Source organism: Leuciscus leuciscus, assembly GCF_965113295.1.
Source record: "Leuciscus leuciscus genome assembly, chromosome: 19".
Lineage (NCBI taxonomy): Eukaryota > Metazoa > Chordata > Actinopteri > Cypriniformes > Leuciscidae > Leuciscus > Leuciscus leuciscus.
The window spans coordinates 3,369,656-3,385,721 of NC_138743.1; the positions used below are offsets into that span (position 1 = coordinate 3,369,656).

At 37.4% G+C, this 16,066-nt stretch overlaps 1 long non-coding RNA gene across 3 annotated transcripts in view; it reads right to left on the minus strand.

Moving 5' to 3' along the window:
* LOC309482154 overlaps positions 1-16,066 on the minus strand; it is a 95,788-nt gene that overhangs the window by 25,109 nt on the left and 54,613 nt on the right. Inside the window, exon 3 of one of the 3 annotated variants that reach the window (XR_014200240.1) lies at positions 9,769-10,225. The exons of the other annotated variants lie outside the window; for them this stretch is intronic. This is a non-coding gene — a long non-coding RNA (uncharacterized lncRNA). Of the gene's footprint in view, positions 1-9,768; positions 10,226-16,066 lie in introns of those variants that run through there. 3 annotated transcript variants of the gene reach the window in all.

The following is a 16,066-nucleotide window of genomic DNA, read 5'->3' on the forward strand; positions in this document are numbered from 1 at the left end:
TTAGAGACTTTCCCACTTGGGCTCGCACTACTGAAGAATGCTTTCAACACCCGCATGATTTTAAAGTAATGCCTTGTGCGCACACTTAAGTCCAATCACAGACTGTTATTGGTACTAATGTAAAGACTCCCAAGGCCGAAGCCGGCAATAAATGGGCCGTTTTCAGGACGGTGTTCGCCAACTCTGTGGCACGTTTCTCTTGTAGTTTGTTATTAATTAGAGTTAAGCGCTCCTCTGTCGGAGATTTATCACGTCTCTGCGGTAAAGCATATTTAAAGACGTTTACACTGGTTATTATTACCAGTGATGAGTTCAACCAGCCTGCAACGATATAAAAAAAAACTGAGCGAAAAGCAAATTACTGTCATCAAAGGTGGAACAAAGAGGATATTTAGCTCAGTTTCTATAATCGTTACGCGTCCATGGCTTTTGAATTTATGAACAACACCCTAGCAACCAACCATAACAACACCCTAGCAACACCTTAGCAACCAACTAGAACACCCCGGCAGCCACCTAGCAAACACCCTAGCAACACCTTATCAACCACCCAGAACACCCTAGCAACACCTCAGCAAGCAACCAGAACAACACCTTAGCAACACACACCTTAGCAACCAACCAGAACACCCCGACAGCCACCAAGCAAACACCCTAGCTACACCTTATCAACCACCCAGAAAACCCTAACACCACCTTAGCAACCAACTAGAACAACACCCTAGCAACCAACAAGAATACCCCAGCAGCCACCTAGCAAACACCCTAGCAACACCTTATCAACCACTCAGAACACCCTAGCAACACCTTAGCAACCAACCAGAACAACACCCTAGCAACCAAGCAGAACACCCCAGCAGCCACCTAGAAAACACCCTAGCAACACCTTATCAACCACCCAGAACACCCTAACAACACCTTAGCAACCAACCAGAACACTCAAGAAACCACCTAACAACTACCCAGAAAACCCTAGAAACCCACCAGGACAACACCCTAGCAACAACTTAGCAACCAACCAGAACACTCAAGAAACCACCTAACAACTACCCAGAACACCCTAGAAACCAACCAGGACAACACCCTTGCAACAACTTAGCAACCAACCAGAACAACACCTTATCAACCACCCAGAACACCCTATCAACACCTCAGCAACCAACCAGAACACCACCTTAGCAAGCAACCAGAACACCTCGACAGCCACCTAGCAAACACCCTAGCAACACCTTATCAACCACCCAGAAAACTCTAACACCACCTTAGCAACCAACTAGAACAACACCCTAGCAACCAACCAGAACAACACCGTAGCAACCAACCAGAACACCCCAGCAGCCACCTAGCAAACACCCTAGCAACACCTTATCAACCACTCAGAACACCCTAGCAACACCTTAGCAACCAACCAGAACAACACCCTAGCAACCAAGCAGAACACCCCAGCAGCCACCTAGAAAACACCCTAGCAACACCTTATCAACCACCCAGAACACCCTAACAACACCTTAGCAACCAACCAGAACACTCAAGAAACCACCTAACAACTACCCAGAAAACCCTAGAAACCCACCAGGACAACACCCTAGCAACAACTTAGCAACCAACCAGAACAACACCCTAGCATCCAACCAGAACACCCCCGCAGCCACCTAACAAACACCCTAGCAACACCTTATCAACCACCCAGAACACCCTAAAAACACCTTAGCAAGCAACCAGAACACTCAAGAAACCACCTAGCAACTTCCCAGAACACCATAGAAACCAACCAGGACAACACCCTAGCAACACCTTAGCAACCAACCAGAACACCCCAGCAGCCACCAAGCAAACACCCTAGCAACACCTTATCAACCACCCAGAACACCCTAACAACACCTTAGCAACCAACCAGAACAGAAACCACCTAACAACTACCCAGAACACCCTAGAAACCAACCAGGACAACACCCTAGCAACACCTTAGCAACCAACCAGAACACCCCGGCTGCCACTTAGAGACTTTCCCACTTGGGCTCGCACTACTGAAGAATGCTTTCAACACCTGCATGATTTTAAAGTAATGCCTTGTGCGCACACTTAAGTCCAATCACAGACTGTTATTGGTACTAATGTAAAGGCCGAAGCCGGCAATAAATGGGCCGTTTTCAGGACGGTGTTCGCCAACTCTGTGGCACGTTTCTCTTGTAGTTTGTTATTAATTAGAGTTAAGCGCTCCTCTGTCGGAGATTTATCACGTCTCTGCGGTAAAGCATATTTAAAGACGTTTACACTGGTTATTATAACCAGTGATGAGTTCAACCAGCCTGCAACGGCGAAAAGCAAATTACTGTCATCAAAGGTGGAACAAAGAGGATATTTAGCTCAGTTTCTATAATCGTGACGCCCGTGGCTTTTGAATTTATGGTGCGTTTCAAGTTAATGGTTTCAGCCGATGAATGGCAAAGCCATGAAAGTCCGATGGCTCATTATTGAATTAATCAAACGTGAGCATCAAACCACAGCGCTGTAAGCGTACATGAACCCGGAAACAAGCAAAAGTTGATGCAGATCAATCAAATCTTACTATAGGATGAATCTCATGATGTCAGGAAGAGGGCCATAGTTTACCCCGAAACCATAAGAAAAAAAATTATTAATTAATATTCTGCATGTAAAACAACAAGGGAACATTTTGTTTTTTCACAGTAATATTATTTGAATAATAATTAAATATATATAAATATGCATGTGTGTGTATGTATGCATGCATGCATGCATGTACTGTGTGTATGTGTGTGTGTGTGTGTCTCTTTTCTAAGTCAAAAAATGTAAGACGTTTTCAGTAGACTTTCAAAATTAGCTTTGCTTGAGAAAACATGTACAATTATGATTTTTTTTTTTTGTCATTTGATTTAGTCGAGTTAGTTTCGCATCAAATACAGATGAGGTTTTATTTTTGTCCTTGTGTTTAAACCTCTTCCCTAAATGATGCCTATCTGTGTTTTTTCACATCCTCAAACTCAATTTATCAGCACACGGAAAGTAACCAGGATGATGATGATGATGATCTGCACAAATACAAGAACAACGAAACTATAAAGCTTTAATCAGGTTGTATGCATGTCTTGCTGCTTTAAGCATCACTTACACTATTGCTGTCAATAAAGATAGTGATGTGATTATGTGAAAAATCCCACATTAAAAGAGGGAACCAAACCATATTGAAAAAACAGAACTTCGCAACCAACCAGAACAACACCTTAGCAACCATCCAGAACACCCTAGCAACCAACCAGAACACCTTAGAAACCATCCAGAACACCCTAGCAACCAACCAGAACAACACCTTAGCAACCATCCAGAACACCCTAGTAGCAACCAACCAGAACACCTTAGAAACCATCCAGAACACCCTAGCAACCAACCAGAACACCACCTTAGCAACCATCCAGAACACCCTAGCAACCAACCAGAATAACACCCTAGCAACCAACCAGAATAACACCCTAGCAACAATCCAGAACTCCCTAGCAACCAACCAGAACAGCACCCTAGCAACACCTTAGCAACCATCCAGAACACCACTGCAGCCATCTAGCAACCATTTTATGTACATTGTAGCTTTACTTTAATACACTGCAAAGAATTAGTGTCAACATAATTTTCACTCAGAAGTTGCTATTAAACTTTACAATTATCTACAAAGAAACAGCAAGTAACACATGGAGTTAAATGCAAAATTTTGAAATGGAAAAACTGAAATAGTATTTTCTTGTAAAACATACTCTAGCAATCTTTGTTTTATTTACAACTTTACAAGAAATCTTTTTTGTTTGTTTGTTTTTTTACAGTGTACGTTGACACAATTCATGCGTCTAATCAAATAAACTCTTGTCCTGTCTCCAGGAACATCTCCAGCAGTGAAGCTTATTAAAAAGCTCTTCATTTACAACTAAAAACAAACCCATCAGTGTCGACGTGGTTCTTCAGCCGCATGCAGTTCAAAAGAAAACACGCAGCCGATCTGAGATATGATTTGTTTGGAAAAGACAGCGATTAAAATCAGCGTAATGGAGCTGTAGTGTTGAAGGACCACCCTGAGCTGCGCTCCTGTCTTTAATAGGCCCATTTTTCATCAATGTAATGATAATGAGCTCATTATCTGAGCTGACGGACTGTGAGGAGGAGAGAGATGTGTGTGTGTGTGTGTGTGTTTGGTCGCTCGGCTTGTTAAAGAAAAACACGACACTAACCCACAGTTTGTCTTGTTTGTGTTCCAAAGCAAACAGTGAAGATTAGAGGAGAGAAATGAGATAAAGGGAGTGACGGAGCTCAGAAAGCAAGAGAAATGGTTTATGAGGAACTCACTTCAGCAGAGGTTACTTCACTGCAATACAATCCTGTGAATCAAGTGTGAACTATTCCACATTAAGAGAACCACAGACATCACGTTATAATGCAGGGACGCACGATATATCGGCCACAATATCAGTCTATATATGATCATTTTTAATGTTATAGTTATCGGCTCGATAAGAACATTTGGCCGACATATTAAAGCTGATAAATAATGTATTATTTCCTCCAGCTGAGACACTTGAGATGCTCAACATGATGGGTTTGAAATGCTTGAAATGTGATTGGAATCACTTCAAAAAAGAAAAATAGTAAAGTGCAATAAAGTCTGTCATATCGGCTACATAAAATTATAATGAGAACTTCATAACTGTGTGTTTGGGACATGGCCTTTAATGATGAGACTTTTGTTTTTGTAATCCGGCTCTCAAAAATTATATAAAACTTTGGATTTAGATTTATCGGCCAATATATCGGTTATCGGCTTACAAATATAAATAATTATCGGTTATCGGTATCGCCCAAAATATTAATATCGGTGCATCTCTATTATGATGCAGAGCATCCAGTGTCACAGGTCACCAACAGTGGATCGTAGTGAATCAGGGACATTTAATTAAATTTACAAGAAGTCCAGTCTCAAAATGTTCTTCCCAGCCAGCACAAAATGCGAGTAAAAATCAGTGTTGGCGAGTATACGTATGAAACGCTGTCAATCGCCGGTAACATTTAGTTCTAACAAACGTGAACGACGCAGTCGACGGGACAGCGCATCATCGTCCCGAAAGTTTAAGCCTAGCCAATCAAAATATTCACACGCAAGACGACGCGAAAGGGAACTCAATAGAGATGATCGATCGTGAACGAGTTCAGTTTTCACAGAACAGCATCCCATAGGTTCTGTACAGGAAACAGAAATGATTAATTCACCTCGCAAACTAAAAAATAATATATATAAGGCATTTCACACATTCATATTCGTTATAGATCAGATCTCCTTATTGAAAGATCTTTTCTCTATTAACCAAACCAGGTAATTCACCAACTTTGATTTGAAGCAAAATGAGAAAAATATAAGACTGTGTACCAAACATCTTTTACAAGGCAAGATGAAGCTCAATGATTTTAATATAATCAAATAAACATGAAATTATTGACCTACTGCAGTTTAAAGTATAAAATACAATACATTTGAAGTTTACTGCGAAATATTTGAATATATAGTACATTTACCATGATAACAGCATCTCTGATTATTAAACGCACGTTAAAGGGTTAACTAATAAAAATGAATGTTGTCATCATCATCATTTCAAACCTGTTCTTTCTTCTAAGGAACATAAAAGGAGATATTCTGGTCAGTGTTGACATCCATTATATGGACAAAAAAAGTCAAATTTTTCCTTCTGTCAGACTCTCGATCACACCGAGCTAATCAATAGATTTCCAGTGACTGTATTAACACACATGTGGCCTCTAATCGACATGAGAAAATCTGCATAAATCTGTCATAAACAATACCATTCAAAAGTTTAGAAACACAAAGACATTTTTTTTTTAAATGCACCCATCTGTTCATCAATGTCCCTTTAAAATAAATTAAAATACAATCAAACATTAATACTGCAAATTACTATTATGGATTTTTCAATGAAATGTTCAGTGCAAAGCACAGAAATGTTTCTTGATCATCAAATCCTCATATTAGAATGATTTCTGAAGGATCATGTGACACTGAAGACTGGAGTAATGATGCTGAAAATTCAGCTTTAAAATCACAGGAATAAATTACATTTTACAATACATTCACACAAAAAAACAGTTACTTTAAATTGTAATAATATTTCAAAAAAAATTCGGTGTTTTTGTTTAAATAAAAGCAGCCTTGGCGTGCAAAAATCAATTGAACAGTATAGGATATATAATCAACATTTCTCTCAACCATCCACAAAGACTTTATATCGCAGTGCATTCTGGGATTCCCTTCGAATGCCTTTGCGCCAGGACTGCACTTCGTATAATGCTTCGAAATGCTGTCTAGGTAGGACATTACTACTGTAGGTTTCGGAACAGAACTATGATGAGAAAAACTTAATTCTTTCATAATTATGTTGATGTTGAAACAGCCTCCAGTCTCCAAGCACAGACGTGCAGGTCAGCTGTACTGGTTTCTGCCCGACGGTTACCACAGAAACTGTCATCCAAACGCAAGAAAAAGAAGGTGAGTGATTTTTAGAAAGTTACTTGGTTTCACATCTCCTCGCAAATTCCTCATTTGACAGACTGTAACACACAGACCAGACGTGAGCAGCGCTGACAGTTATTAGCGTTCACGATTAATGATGCCTTGCACACAGTGTGCTCAGAGAGTTACACACACACGGACGAGTGTGTGTGTGTGTGTGTGTGTAAGAGTCAGAGATCAGCTCCTTTATTTGGGAATCTGGTCATCTGTGAATGAATAACTAAATTAAAGTGAAACAATATCCCGGTTTAAGCTGATAAAATCAGCTTTTATGTCCATCTGTGGATGAAACTGGGATAGTGATGGCTTCATGCTTCACAGTACATACTGTGTACTATTTTTAGAAAACCGTATTCATAACAGTGCGTTTATTTCAGTTATTTCCGAACAACACACTAGCAACTTCCCACAACAGCCAAGTATTATAGTCATGAGTTCTGCAAGGGAAAGCACCTAACACTACTTTTAAAAATAATAAATATCTAGTTATGCGGTTTTAATACTATACATTTAGCATCTGACAAAAAATTACAAATCCACTGTCGCAGCTTTAATCAAAATATGTGCAAAAATGTCTTTATTGATCAGACTGCCAAAAATGAAAAAATAGTTGATATTCTCATTACATTTTGAGTATTTCATGTAGTGTGCATAGTTGCAAACTGCTCTTTTTTTGCAAAGACATCCATTTGTTCTATACATATTTCACATACTATGCACAGTACACAGAGTTGTAATCGAAATTATTCAACCCCCATTGCAAATCAGGTTTATTGGCAAACCATATATGTTTTAAGTGGTTTCCCCAAATTCAACTGAAAATGCAACTTTTAATAACTTCAGCAGTCTCAAAATTATTCACCCGTTTTACACCTCATTTGCAGCAGGTCAGAACAGCAAAAGGGCTTTTTACTAAGAACTAAACATGCTTGCCATGAAGGGGTTGAACAATTTTGAGAATGCAGAAGTCATTAAAAGTTGCATTTTCAGTTGAATTTGGGGAAACCACTTGATTTGTTGTGTTGAGCTATTTCAACTACTTTTGTTTGATTTGTTCATTGCAAACAGCTGAAAGTCTGTACATTTTGTCAATAAACCTGATTTGCAATGGAGGTTAAATAATTTAAATTACAACTGTATATTGCATACAGCAAATTATGGTCAGAATTATGGCTGAGTGATACAAGACATGAGTTTTGCAAGGGAAAGTACCAAACAAAACACTAAAAAACAAGTTTCGCAACTTTAATCTAATATGTGCAAAAAAAGTCTTGACTCGGTATTTGATAGGAAGGCCAAAAGTCAATAAAGAGAACCAAATAATCCTGTTGCTGGTTCATCCACTGCATCGAAGCATACAGTATTTCATGTAGTGTGTAAAGTTGCAAACTGCTCATTATTTTAGTAAATATACAGTAGTTAGTCATCCATTAGATCCATGCATGCTTCGCATATGTGACCCTGGACCACAAAACCAGTCACATGGGTCAATTTCTTTAAATTGAGATTTATACATCGCATGAAAGCTGAATAAATAATCTTTCCATTGTTGTATGGTTTGTTAGGATAGGACAATATTTGGCCGAGATACAACTATTGAAAATCTGAGAATCTGAGAATGCAAAAAAAATCTAAACATTGAGAAAATCTCCTTTAAAGTTGTTCATTATGTTCGCAATTGTGCAGCATTCACTCACAAAAATAAATGTTTTATATATTTACGATAGGACATTTACTAAATATCTTCATGGAACATGATCTTTACTTAATATCCTCATGATTTTTGGTATAAAAGAAAAATCGAGAATTTTGACCCATACAATGTTGTTGGCTATTGCCACAGATATACCCGTGTGACATGTGACTGGTTTAGTGATCCAGGGTCACATATTACACACACAGTATGCATACTGCAAATTACAAGTAGCTTTAGAATTTGGCGATACAATACTGAAGTAACATAGCAACCATTTTTGCAAGGAAAAGCATGTAAAAAAAAACCAAAAATCTAGTTTTGCAGCTTTAATCCAATATGTGAGAAAATGTTTTGACTCAGTATTTGATCAGACAGCCAAAAGTGGAGAAAGTGCACTAAAAAAAAAGCCATAGTTGATATTGCATCTGTCACACTGCAAGTGCAAGGTCAAATTGACTGCATTGCATTGTGGGATAGTCTTAATGCAGTTGCAAACTGCTCTATATAATTAGTCATCCATTTGATCCATGCATACTTCACATATGCATAGTACACATATTGCATACTGAAAATTACAAGCAGCTTCAGGATTGGGCGTTATGACGCCTAAATATTATAGCAATGAGTTTTGCAAGAAAAAAAAGAAAAAAACACTTAAATACCTAAAAATCTAGTTCCCTTTTGAGGAAACAAGACGCTCTTTAATATGTGCAAACATTTCTTGACTCAGTATTTAACCAGACGGCTAAAAGTGTAGAACGAGATCATAGTTGCTATTGTGGCTGGTTCATCCATTGCATTGTGGGATACAGTGTTCCACACAGTGTGCACGATGACATACTGCTCATTTTTAAATGCAAATATAACATTTAAAAAAGGCTATCTATCAGATCCATGCATACTTCACATACTATGCATAGTATTTATTTACAAATTATTACAAGTAGCTTTAGGATTAAAAAACACCCAAATACTTAAAAAACCCAAAAATATTGTCCAATATGTGCACAAATTTACTCAGTATTTTAATCACAAAACCAGAAGTAAAGAACCACAACCACGTTGCTGGTTCATCCACTGCATTGTGGGATACAGTATAATTTGTTTTATAATAAATAGTCATCCATTTGATGAATATTATGCACAGTACATATTGCATTCTGCAAATTATGAGTAGTATTATGATTGTGTGATGTAACACATGAGTTTTGCAAGGGAAAGCACCCGACAAATTACAAATCTACCGTCGCAGCTTTAATCCAATATGTGCAAAAATGTCTTTCCTCAGTATTTGATCATACAGCTCATAGGTCATAGTGATATACTGCTAATATTTTTAAATGCAAATATAAAACTGGTCATCTATCACATCCATGCATACTTATGTCCATACTTTATTGCATACTTCAAAAATACTAGGAGTGATATTAGGACTGGGTGATTTTTCTACACTTCACAACTAATAGGGGGAGGGGGGGGGGGGGGGGTTGCATTGGATTTCCAGCAAAAACAACTATATTATGATATATGGTGGCTTTAGTCGTACCACCCACGCCTACAAGATGCCATATTTAAATGACCAATCAAAACAAACAGTTTGCTGTCAAATAAACATCAATATATCATCCGCCTCTGCTCTATCTCTCTCTATCTCCGTCCTCCGACACATGTTTGAGTTCAGACGCGTAACATCCATCAGCTAATCATTACAACCTCAGGTCTCGACCCGCGTCCAGCGCAGGATCATGATGGAGGCGCACAGAGATCGGCTCTGACTTCAGGAAACACACAGAGGAAGCCATCGAGCGCTGCGTTGTCTCGAGTGCCACTTCGGGTTATTTATTTGGACAGGCGAAAGGTTCAGACGGGATTCCTCCACGACCCGTACACTTAACGGCAGATGAGCTGGTGGAGAAGGATCATGTCTCTGAACCCGGTCTGACCTGTCAGACACACACACACACACACACACACACACAAACATAAACATCACTCCCCTCCTGTCTGGAATCCCACTTTATCTGTGTTTTAGCGGGACGGGCGGCAGACCTTCACACACCCTCTAATAACACGCTGTTTGTAACAATCAGGCCTTTGTGAAGGTGCTGTTGTGATGGATCACTAGCTTTGAAAACATACACCTGCTTTCCTTCAGGTCCTGGAGCTCGACGACAAGCAGCACTTGACGGCTCAGATCAGAGAGTCAAACGTCACTATATTACTGCTCAGTTTAATTTAGTGATGTGAACAAACAATACACTGAGGTTTAGATGATTATGTACAAATCTGGTTATATTTTCAGACATCATAAAATTTCATCTCGATATTAAAGGCCCTTTAGTCGCATTCATATTCATAAACCTTACATGCTTATACATTTAAAAACTGCTGTGAAAGTCTTTTAGGACAGCATAAAAAAGCATAGGGTGGACAGTTCTGAGAATGCAGTGTTATTTTAGTGTAATCGAGATATACTTTTTTATTTTGAATTTGATTTATCTTTGTATTTTCTACTTTTATCGTAGTTCGTCTAAGCAACTTTTGTTAGTTTTTTGGCGGGGTTTTTTGAGTTAAGGTTGCAGTAATTTTGTTGTGTGTTTGTGTCATTTTATTAGTTACATTTTTAGTAATGTTAGTATGTTTATAATTTTTTTACTTTAAATCTTAGTAATTTTGTTGTGCATTTTTGTCATTTTTTGTAATTTTATTGTGGGTTTATAAAAACATTTTAGTTCAAAGCTTAGTATTTTGTTTTGCATTTGTATTTTTTTTTTTTTTTACTATTGCTAGTGTGTGTCTTTTTTTGGGATTAAAATCTTAGCCATTTTGTTGTGCATTTTTTTGTTAAATATTTTGTAATTTTATTGTGTTTATATAATTTTTCAGTTCAAATCTTAATCCTTTCCTTGTGCGTTTTTATTTTTAGTAATATTGTTGTTTATCATTTTTTTAAGTTAAAATCTTAGTAATTTTGTTGTGTTTTTGTAACTATTTTTAACTATTTTAGTAAAAAAAAAATCATTTAGTTTTACATTTAATTTTTTTATTACATTTTTATTAAATTAGTCATTTTAGTTATATTTTTAGTCACTTTGTTGTCTGTTTATATCTTTTTTTAGTTAAAATCTTAGTAATTTTATTGTGTGTTTGTCATTTTATTGTGTGTGTGTTGTATGTCTTTGTCAAGTTATTATTTAAAAAAAAAATATATGTCTACGTAATTTTCATACATTTTTTATTTTAGTTTTATTTTGGTGCATCAAGTTAAACTGAAAATGAGAAATATTGCTAGCGGAAATAAAATTAAAGTTGATTTTTGTACCATTTTATTTTATTTCAGTAAATGTTTATTTTATTTCAAGTAAGTTGTTAATTAGTTAACTATAACAACCCTGCAGTGTAAACAAGAGTTCCCCCAAATGTACGCATCTATGCTTCAACAAGAACATAAAGTCTCACTGATGCATGAACTGAACGAACTGCATCTAGAAGAGAGAAGACATGACAGTGACCTCAGACCCACAATGACTTACTGGTGACTGACCACTGGATTGCATAACTGACCCCGTCTACTTCAGTGTCATTGGGCAACAGCTTGGCTGTGTGAAACGACTACAGCAAACAGAGTAATGTGTAAAACAGTGCACGACTGCACCGTAATGTAAGGCTGAATCGACCAGGTTGTTGTTCAAAATGAAAGGGAGTGAAATAGGAAGTGAAGGATTCGGAGAACTACAACTAACCACTGATTATCCTCAACCGGCCGGTTTTCCTTCACTCCACAACCACTAATGCTTTCTGGTCTCCATTATGAAACTAAACCTGGTCTATAGGGCACACATGTGGTCTTGTCTGTCTTGCTCTTTTTCCTTTCTCGTTTGCCTAAATCAACTGTGAATCGTATAGTAGAGAGAGACATATAATGGAGAAAACCCTTTTTGTTTTGAAATAAGTGCAATATCACTCAAGAAAGAGCTTTGCTGATCTGATCACGTACAATTATTTTGTTATTCTTTGCCATGCAACATTTTACATTCACAAATGCACATTTTCAAGACTTTGCTTTAATAGCTTTGAATTCTTTAAAGAACCCAAACATTTGTATTGCATGCAAGATTTCTGGTGTATTAAATATTAGATAATATAACATGCTTTATTTCAGAATTTAATATTCCCCTTTTAGAATATTTGTGTTCTTTGTTGCAAAAACATGTCACAAAAACATGATTGTGATTGAGATTGCGTTTATACAACAATTAATTCAATAAACAAATGTTCATTTCGAATAACTTATGTTTTACACCACATTACCAGAAATGTTCACTCCAACGAACAAATATAGTTGAAAACAAACCACATTAAATGTAGAGCATCTCTGTGCAACACATGGTAATGGCCTTTCTAAATGAATTGGTGTTTTTAAACAAATTAATTCAGTGAATAATTGATGAGGCACTCATAAAGACAGCTGCTTCTTTTCATTGTGGAATGACTCAGTGCTTTTGAACAAATCGGTTGAGTGAATGATTCAAAATGATTCACTCATAATTTGGTTACTGATTCAAATATGTGCTCTTGTTTTGAACCAGTTCAGTGAATGATTCAATGACTCGACCCCTTTCTTTTGGAACTGAATGAATCAGTGTGCTTGAATGAATCGGTTGAGTTAATGATTCAACGATTCACTCATAATTTGGTTTCTGATTAAAATCAGTGCTCTTGTTTTGAATCAGTTCTGTGAATGATTCAATGAATCACAACCCCTTTCTTTCGTAATGAATCAGTGTGCTTGAATAAATCGGTTGGTTTAATGACTCAAATGACTCACTCATAGTTTGGTTACTGGATAAATACGGTGCTCTTGTTTTGAATCAGTTCAGTGAATGATTAAATGACTCACAACCCCTTTCTACCATAACTGAATGAATCAGTGTGCCTGAATGAATCAGTTGAGTTAATGATTCAATGATTCACTCATAATTTGGTTACTGTGTAAAATCGGTGCTCTTGTTTTGAATCAGTTCTGATTCAATGAATCACAACCCCTTTCTTTCATAACTGTATGAATCAATGTGTTCAAATGAATCGGTTGAGTCGATGATACTCACACCTACTGGTGTATTATGTAACTAGCAAAAAGAGTCACTGACAAATAGTTTTATTCTATGACAATTTATATTTGAACTGACATTTTCAATTCTAAAATATAGGCCAAATGTGGAAATAAATCAAATGTATTTATTTTTGTGGCCAGGATCAGAGTTAAACATTGAATAAAAAAAATAAAAAAACAAGATGTTACATGAAAACTAAAACAGGGTATTCATCTGCAGTGTGCACATATATTCTGGTTATCATTACAGCGTCATCCACAAGAAACGAGCCAGACAAAAACCTTCAGGCATCTGCAAAAATCTGGCTACCACTATTATTACATAAACAGAAATGTTTCAAATGAAGATAACATTAAATACTGAGCAGTGGACGAGGCAGCAAAGCTAGTTTACATTCTCAGCCGAGCGTCTTGATAACAGGCCAAGAGAAATATGAGACATTTAAAATGTGTGCATTAACATAATTTATTGGGCTCCTACTAAGCTCAAGTGTTCTTCGCAGTTGTCCCATTTTTTTTTCTTTTTTCCTGGGGCCTGAGACAAATGACGGGCCCCGCCTCGGGAGCGGATGGGAGTAAGAAATCACCAACGGTCGGTAATCGCTTAAAACAACACCATATTTACCCGAGTAATAAGCGCCCGGCGTTCCAGGCCGTTCCCCTCTCCCTCTGATTGGGATTTGGGACCGCCGACGAAAAAGCCCACTTGATTTACGTCCAGTTATTTGGGAGCGCTTTCATTCGGAGTCGGGAGGAGAGGAAACAAAGAGGGGAGCGATTTCATAACTCTTTGTATATGTCTGGAAGTCGTCCACACATTCCGATTTTTAACCAATTTACGTCCAAACGGAATGACCCCGGAATTAATGAGCTTCTCGCCTCGAGTTCCCTGGAGTAAATCATCCCGTACGGCTCCGATCGTCTCCCTGCTCCGCGATAACAGACAGATGTGGGTCCTGAAAAAAAAAAGAAAAGAAAATCCCACTCATTGACACGTTCTGTCTATCCGCCGGGATATATTTCACTCCGAGTGCGCCAGGCACTGTAAACGGGGCTTTTAAGGGAGTTTTAGGGCCGGTGATGAACGAGCGAAGGCTCAGCGTGGAGGTCAAAGGTCGCCGTCTTAGCTTCACATTGCTGCCTAGATTGTTGATGTTATGCGCATTTCTCTCTCCAGGGGCTTTTCAGTTTCCATTCGTCCTTCCCCGGGAACATTAAAGTTTTATTCGTGTGATTTAATAGCTCTTGTTCCCTTTAAATTAACATTTTGGAGAGGTAATTGCTAAATCATCCAGGGCACATTTATCCTGCGTAAAAATTATGACATCATTCGTGGACGTTAAAGCCCGAATAGAGGATCAGCGCTGGAAATAAATCGGGGTGCATTTTACACGACTTCATCTAAAATCTATTTACATGATTCTGTGTTCTGCGATGATAGTGTTTTACAGTCGAGAGGAAAAGAGTGACTGCATGTCCCTGCAGGAGATCCTGTGCCGGCGAGCTGCTGTTAGCACACCATTTACAAGTCCAGCGTTTGCCTGGAACGGATTACTTACACACACACCGCTGTCGGGGAACTACAGAAAGCTTCATTTACACACGTCACCAATGAACAACTTTATACGATTCATTCAATCACAAGTGCCAAACATTTACAAACAGTGTTCTAGTGTTTTGCCATGATGAGAAGTTTATCTGTATATCATCTCTTTTAATTCCTTTGATAACTGGTTTAATTTTCTGTGCTGATTATTTTAATCCCTTTCTGCACTGTAAACCCGAGTAAGTTGGCAAAACTCAAATTTTTTAAGTTAAGAAATTCAAAGTTTGAGTGAGCAGAACTGGCAGATTTTTACACATTTTAATTGTTCTTAACTTGAAATGTTTGAGTACACTAATTCATGCATTTAACTTTAAACTTTCATGTAATCTCAATGTGAACACTTTTATTAGTATAAACTTAGCCAGCTTTAACAAGCTAGTTTGCTAACATGTTGACAATATACAGTAGCACTTGCTGTATGATTGCAGCTCATGCACACTCGTCACCATGATGGTAATCATCCTAAAACCAACATTAACAGAAACTCTTCTAAATTAGCATAACAAAACATTAATCACTACTAAATCTCCCACTTAACATTAATCTATCACAAAAAAAGAACCATTATATTACACTTAATTTTATCACTTACTCTACCTTTCGAGTGCCATCGGCAAAGCATGCTGGGAAATAGACATCCCAGCCGTTTCAGTTAAACTTAAGTTCGTCTAAATTAAAAGAAATAATTTCATAAAACTCAAAACAATGAAACAGTTCAGTTTACTTAAAATATATCAGTTCTGTGAACTTGAGAGAAAAATAAAGTGCTAAATACTCATAAAAGTTAATTTGACTGAACTAATTAGTTTAATTTAAGTTTCTCCTACTCAAACCAGTTAATTATTTGTCAGTGTTAGGGTGTAAAGCACTTTGAATTACCACAGTGTATGAAATGTGCTATATAAATAAACTTTAAACCTTTCCTAGTGATAATACAGTATGAACATTTCAGTGCTTAAAACTTCAATATCACTGCAAAAACTAACATGCTTTTGAACGCAGAATATAGTTTAAAAATGCAAATTATATAAAAAACATTTTTTTTAAATAAGTTGCATCTGTAAA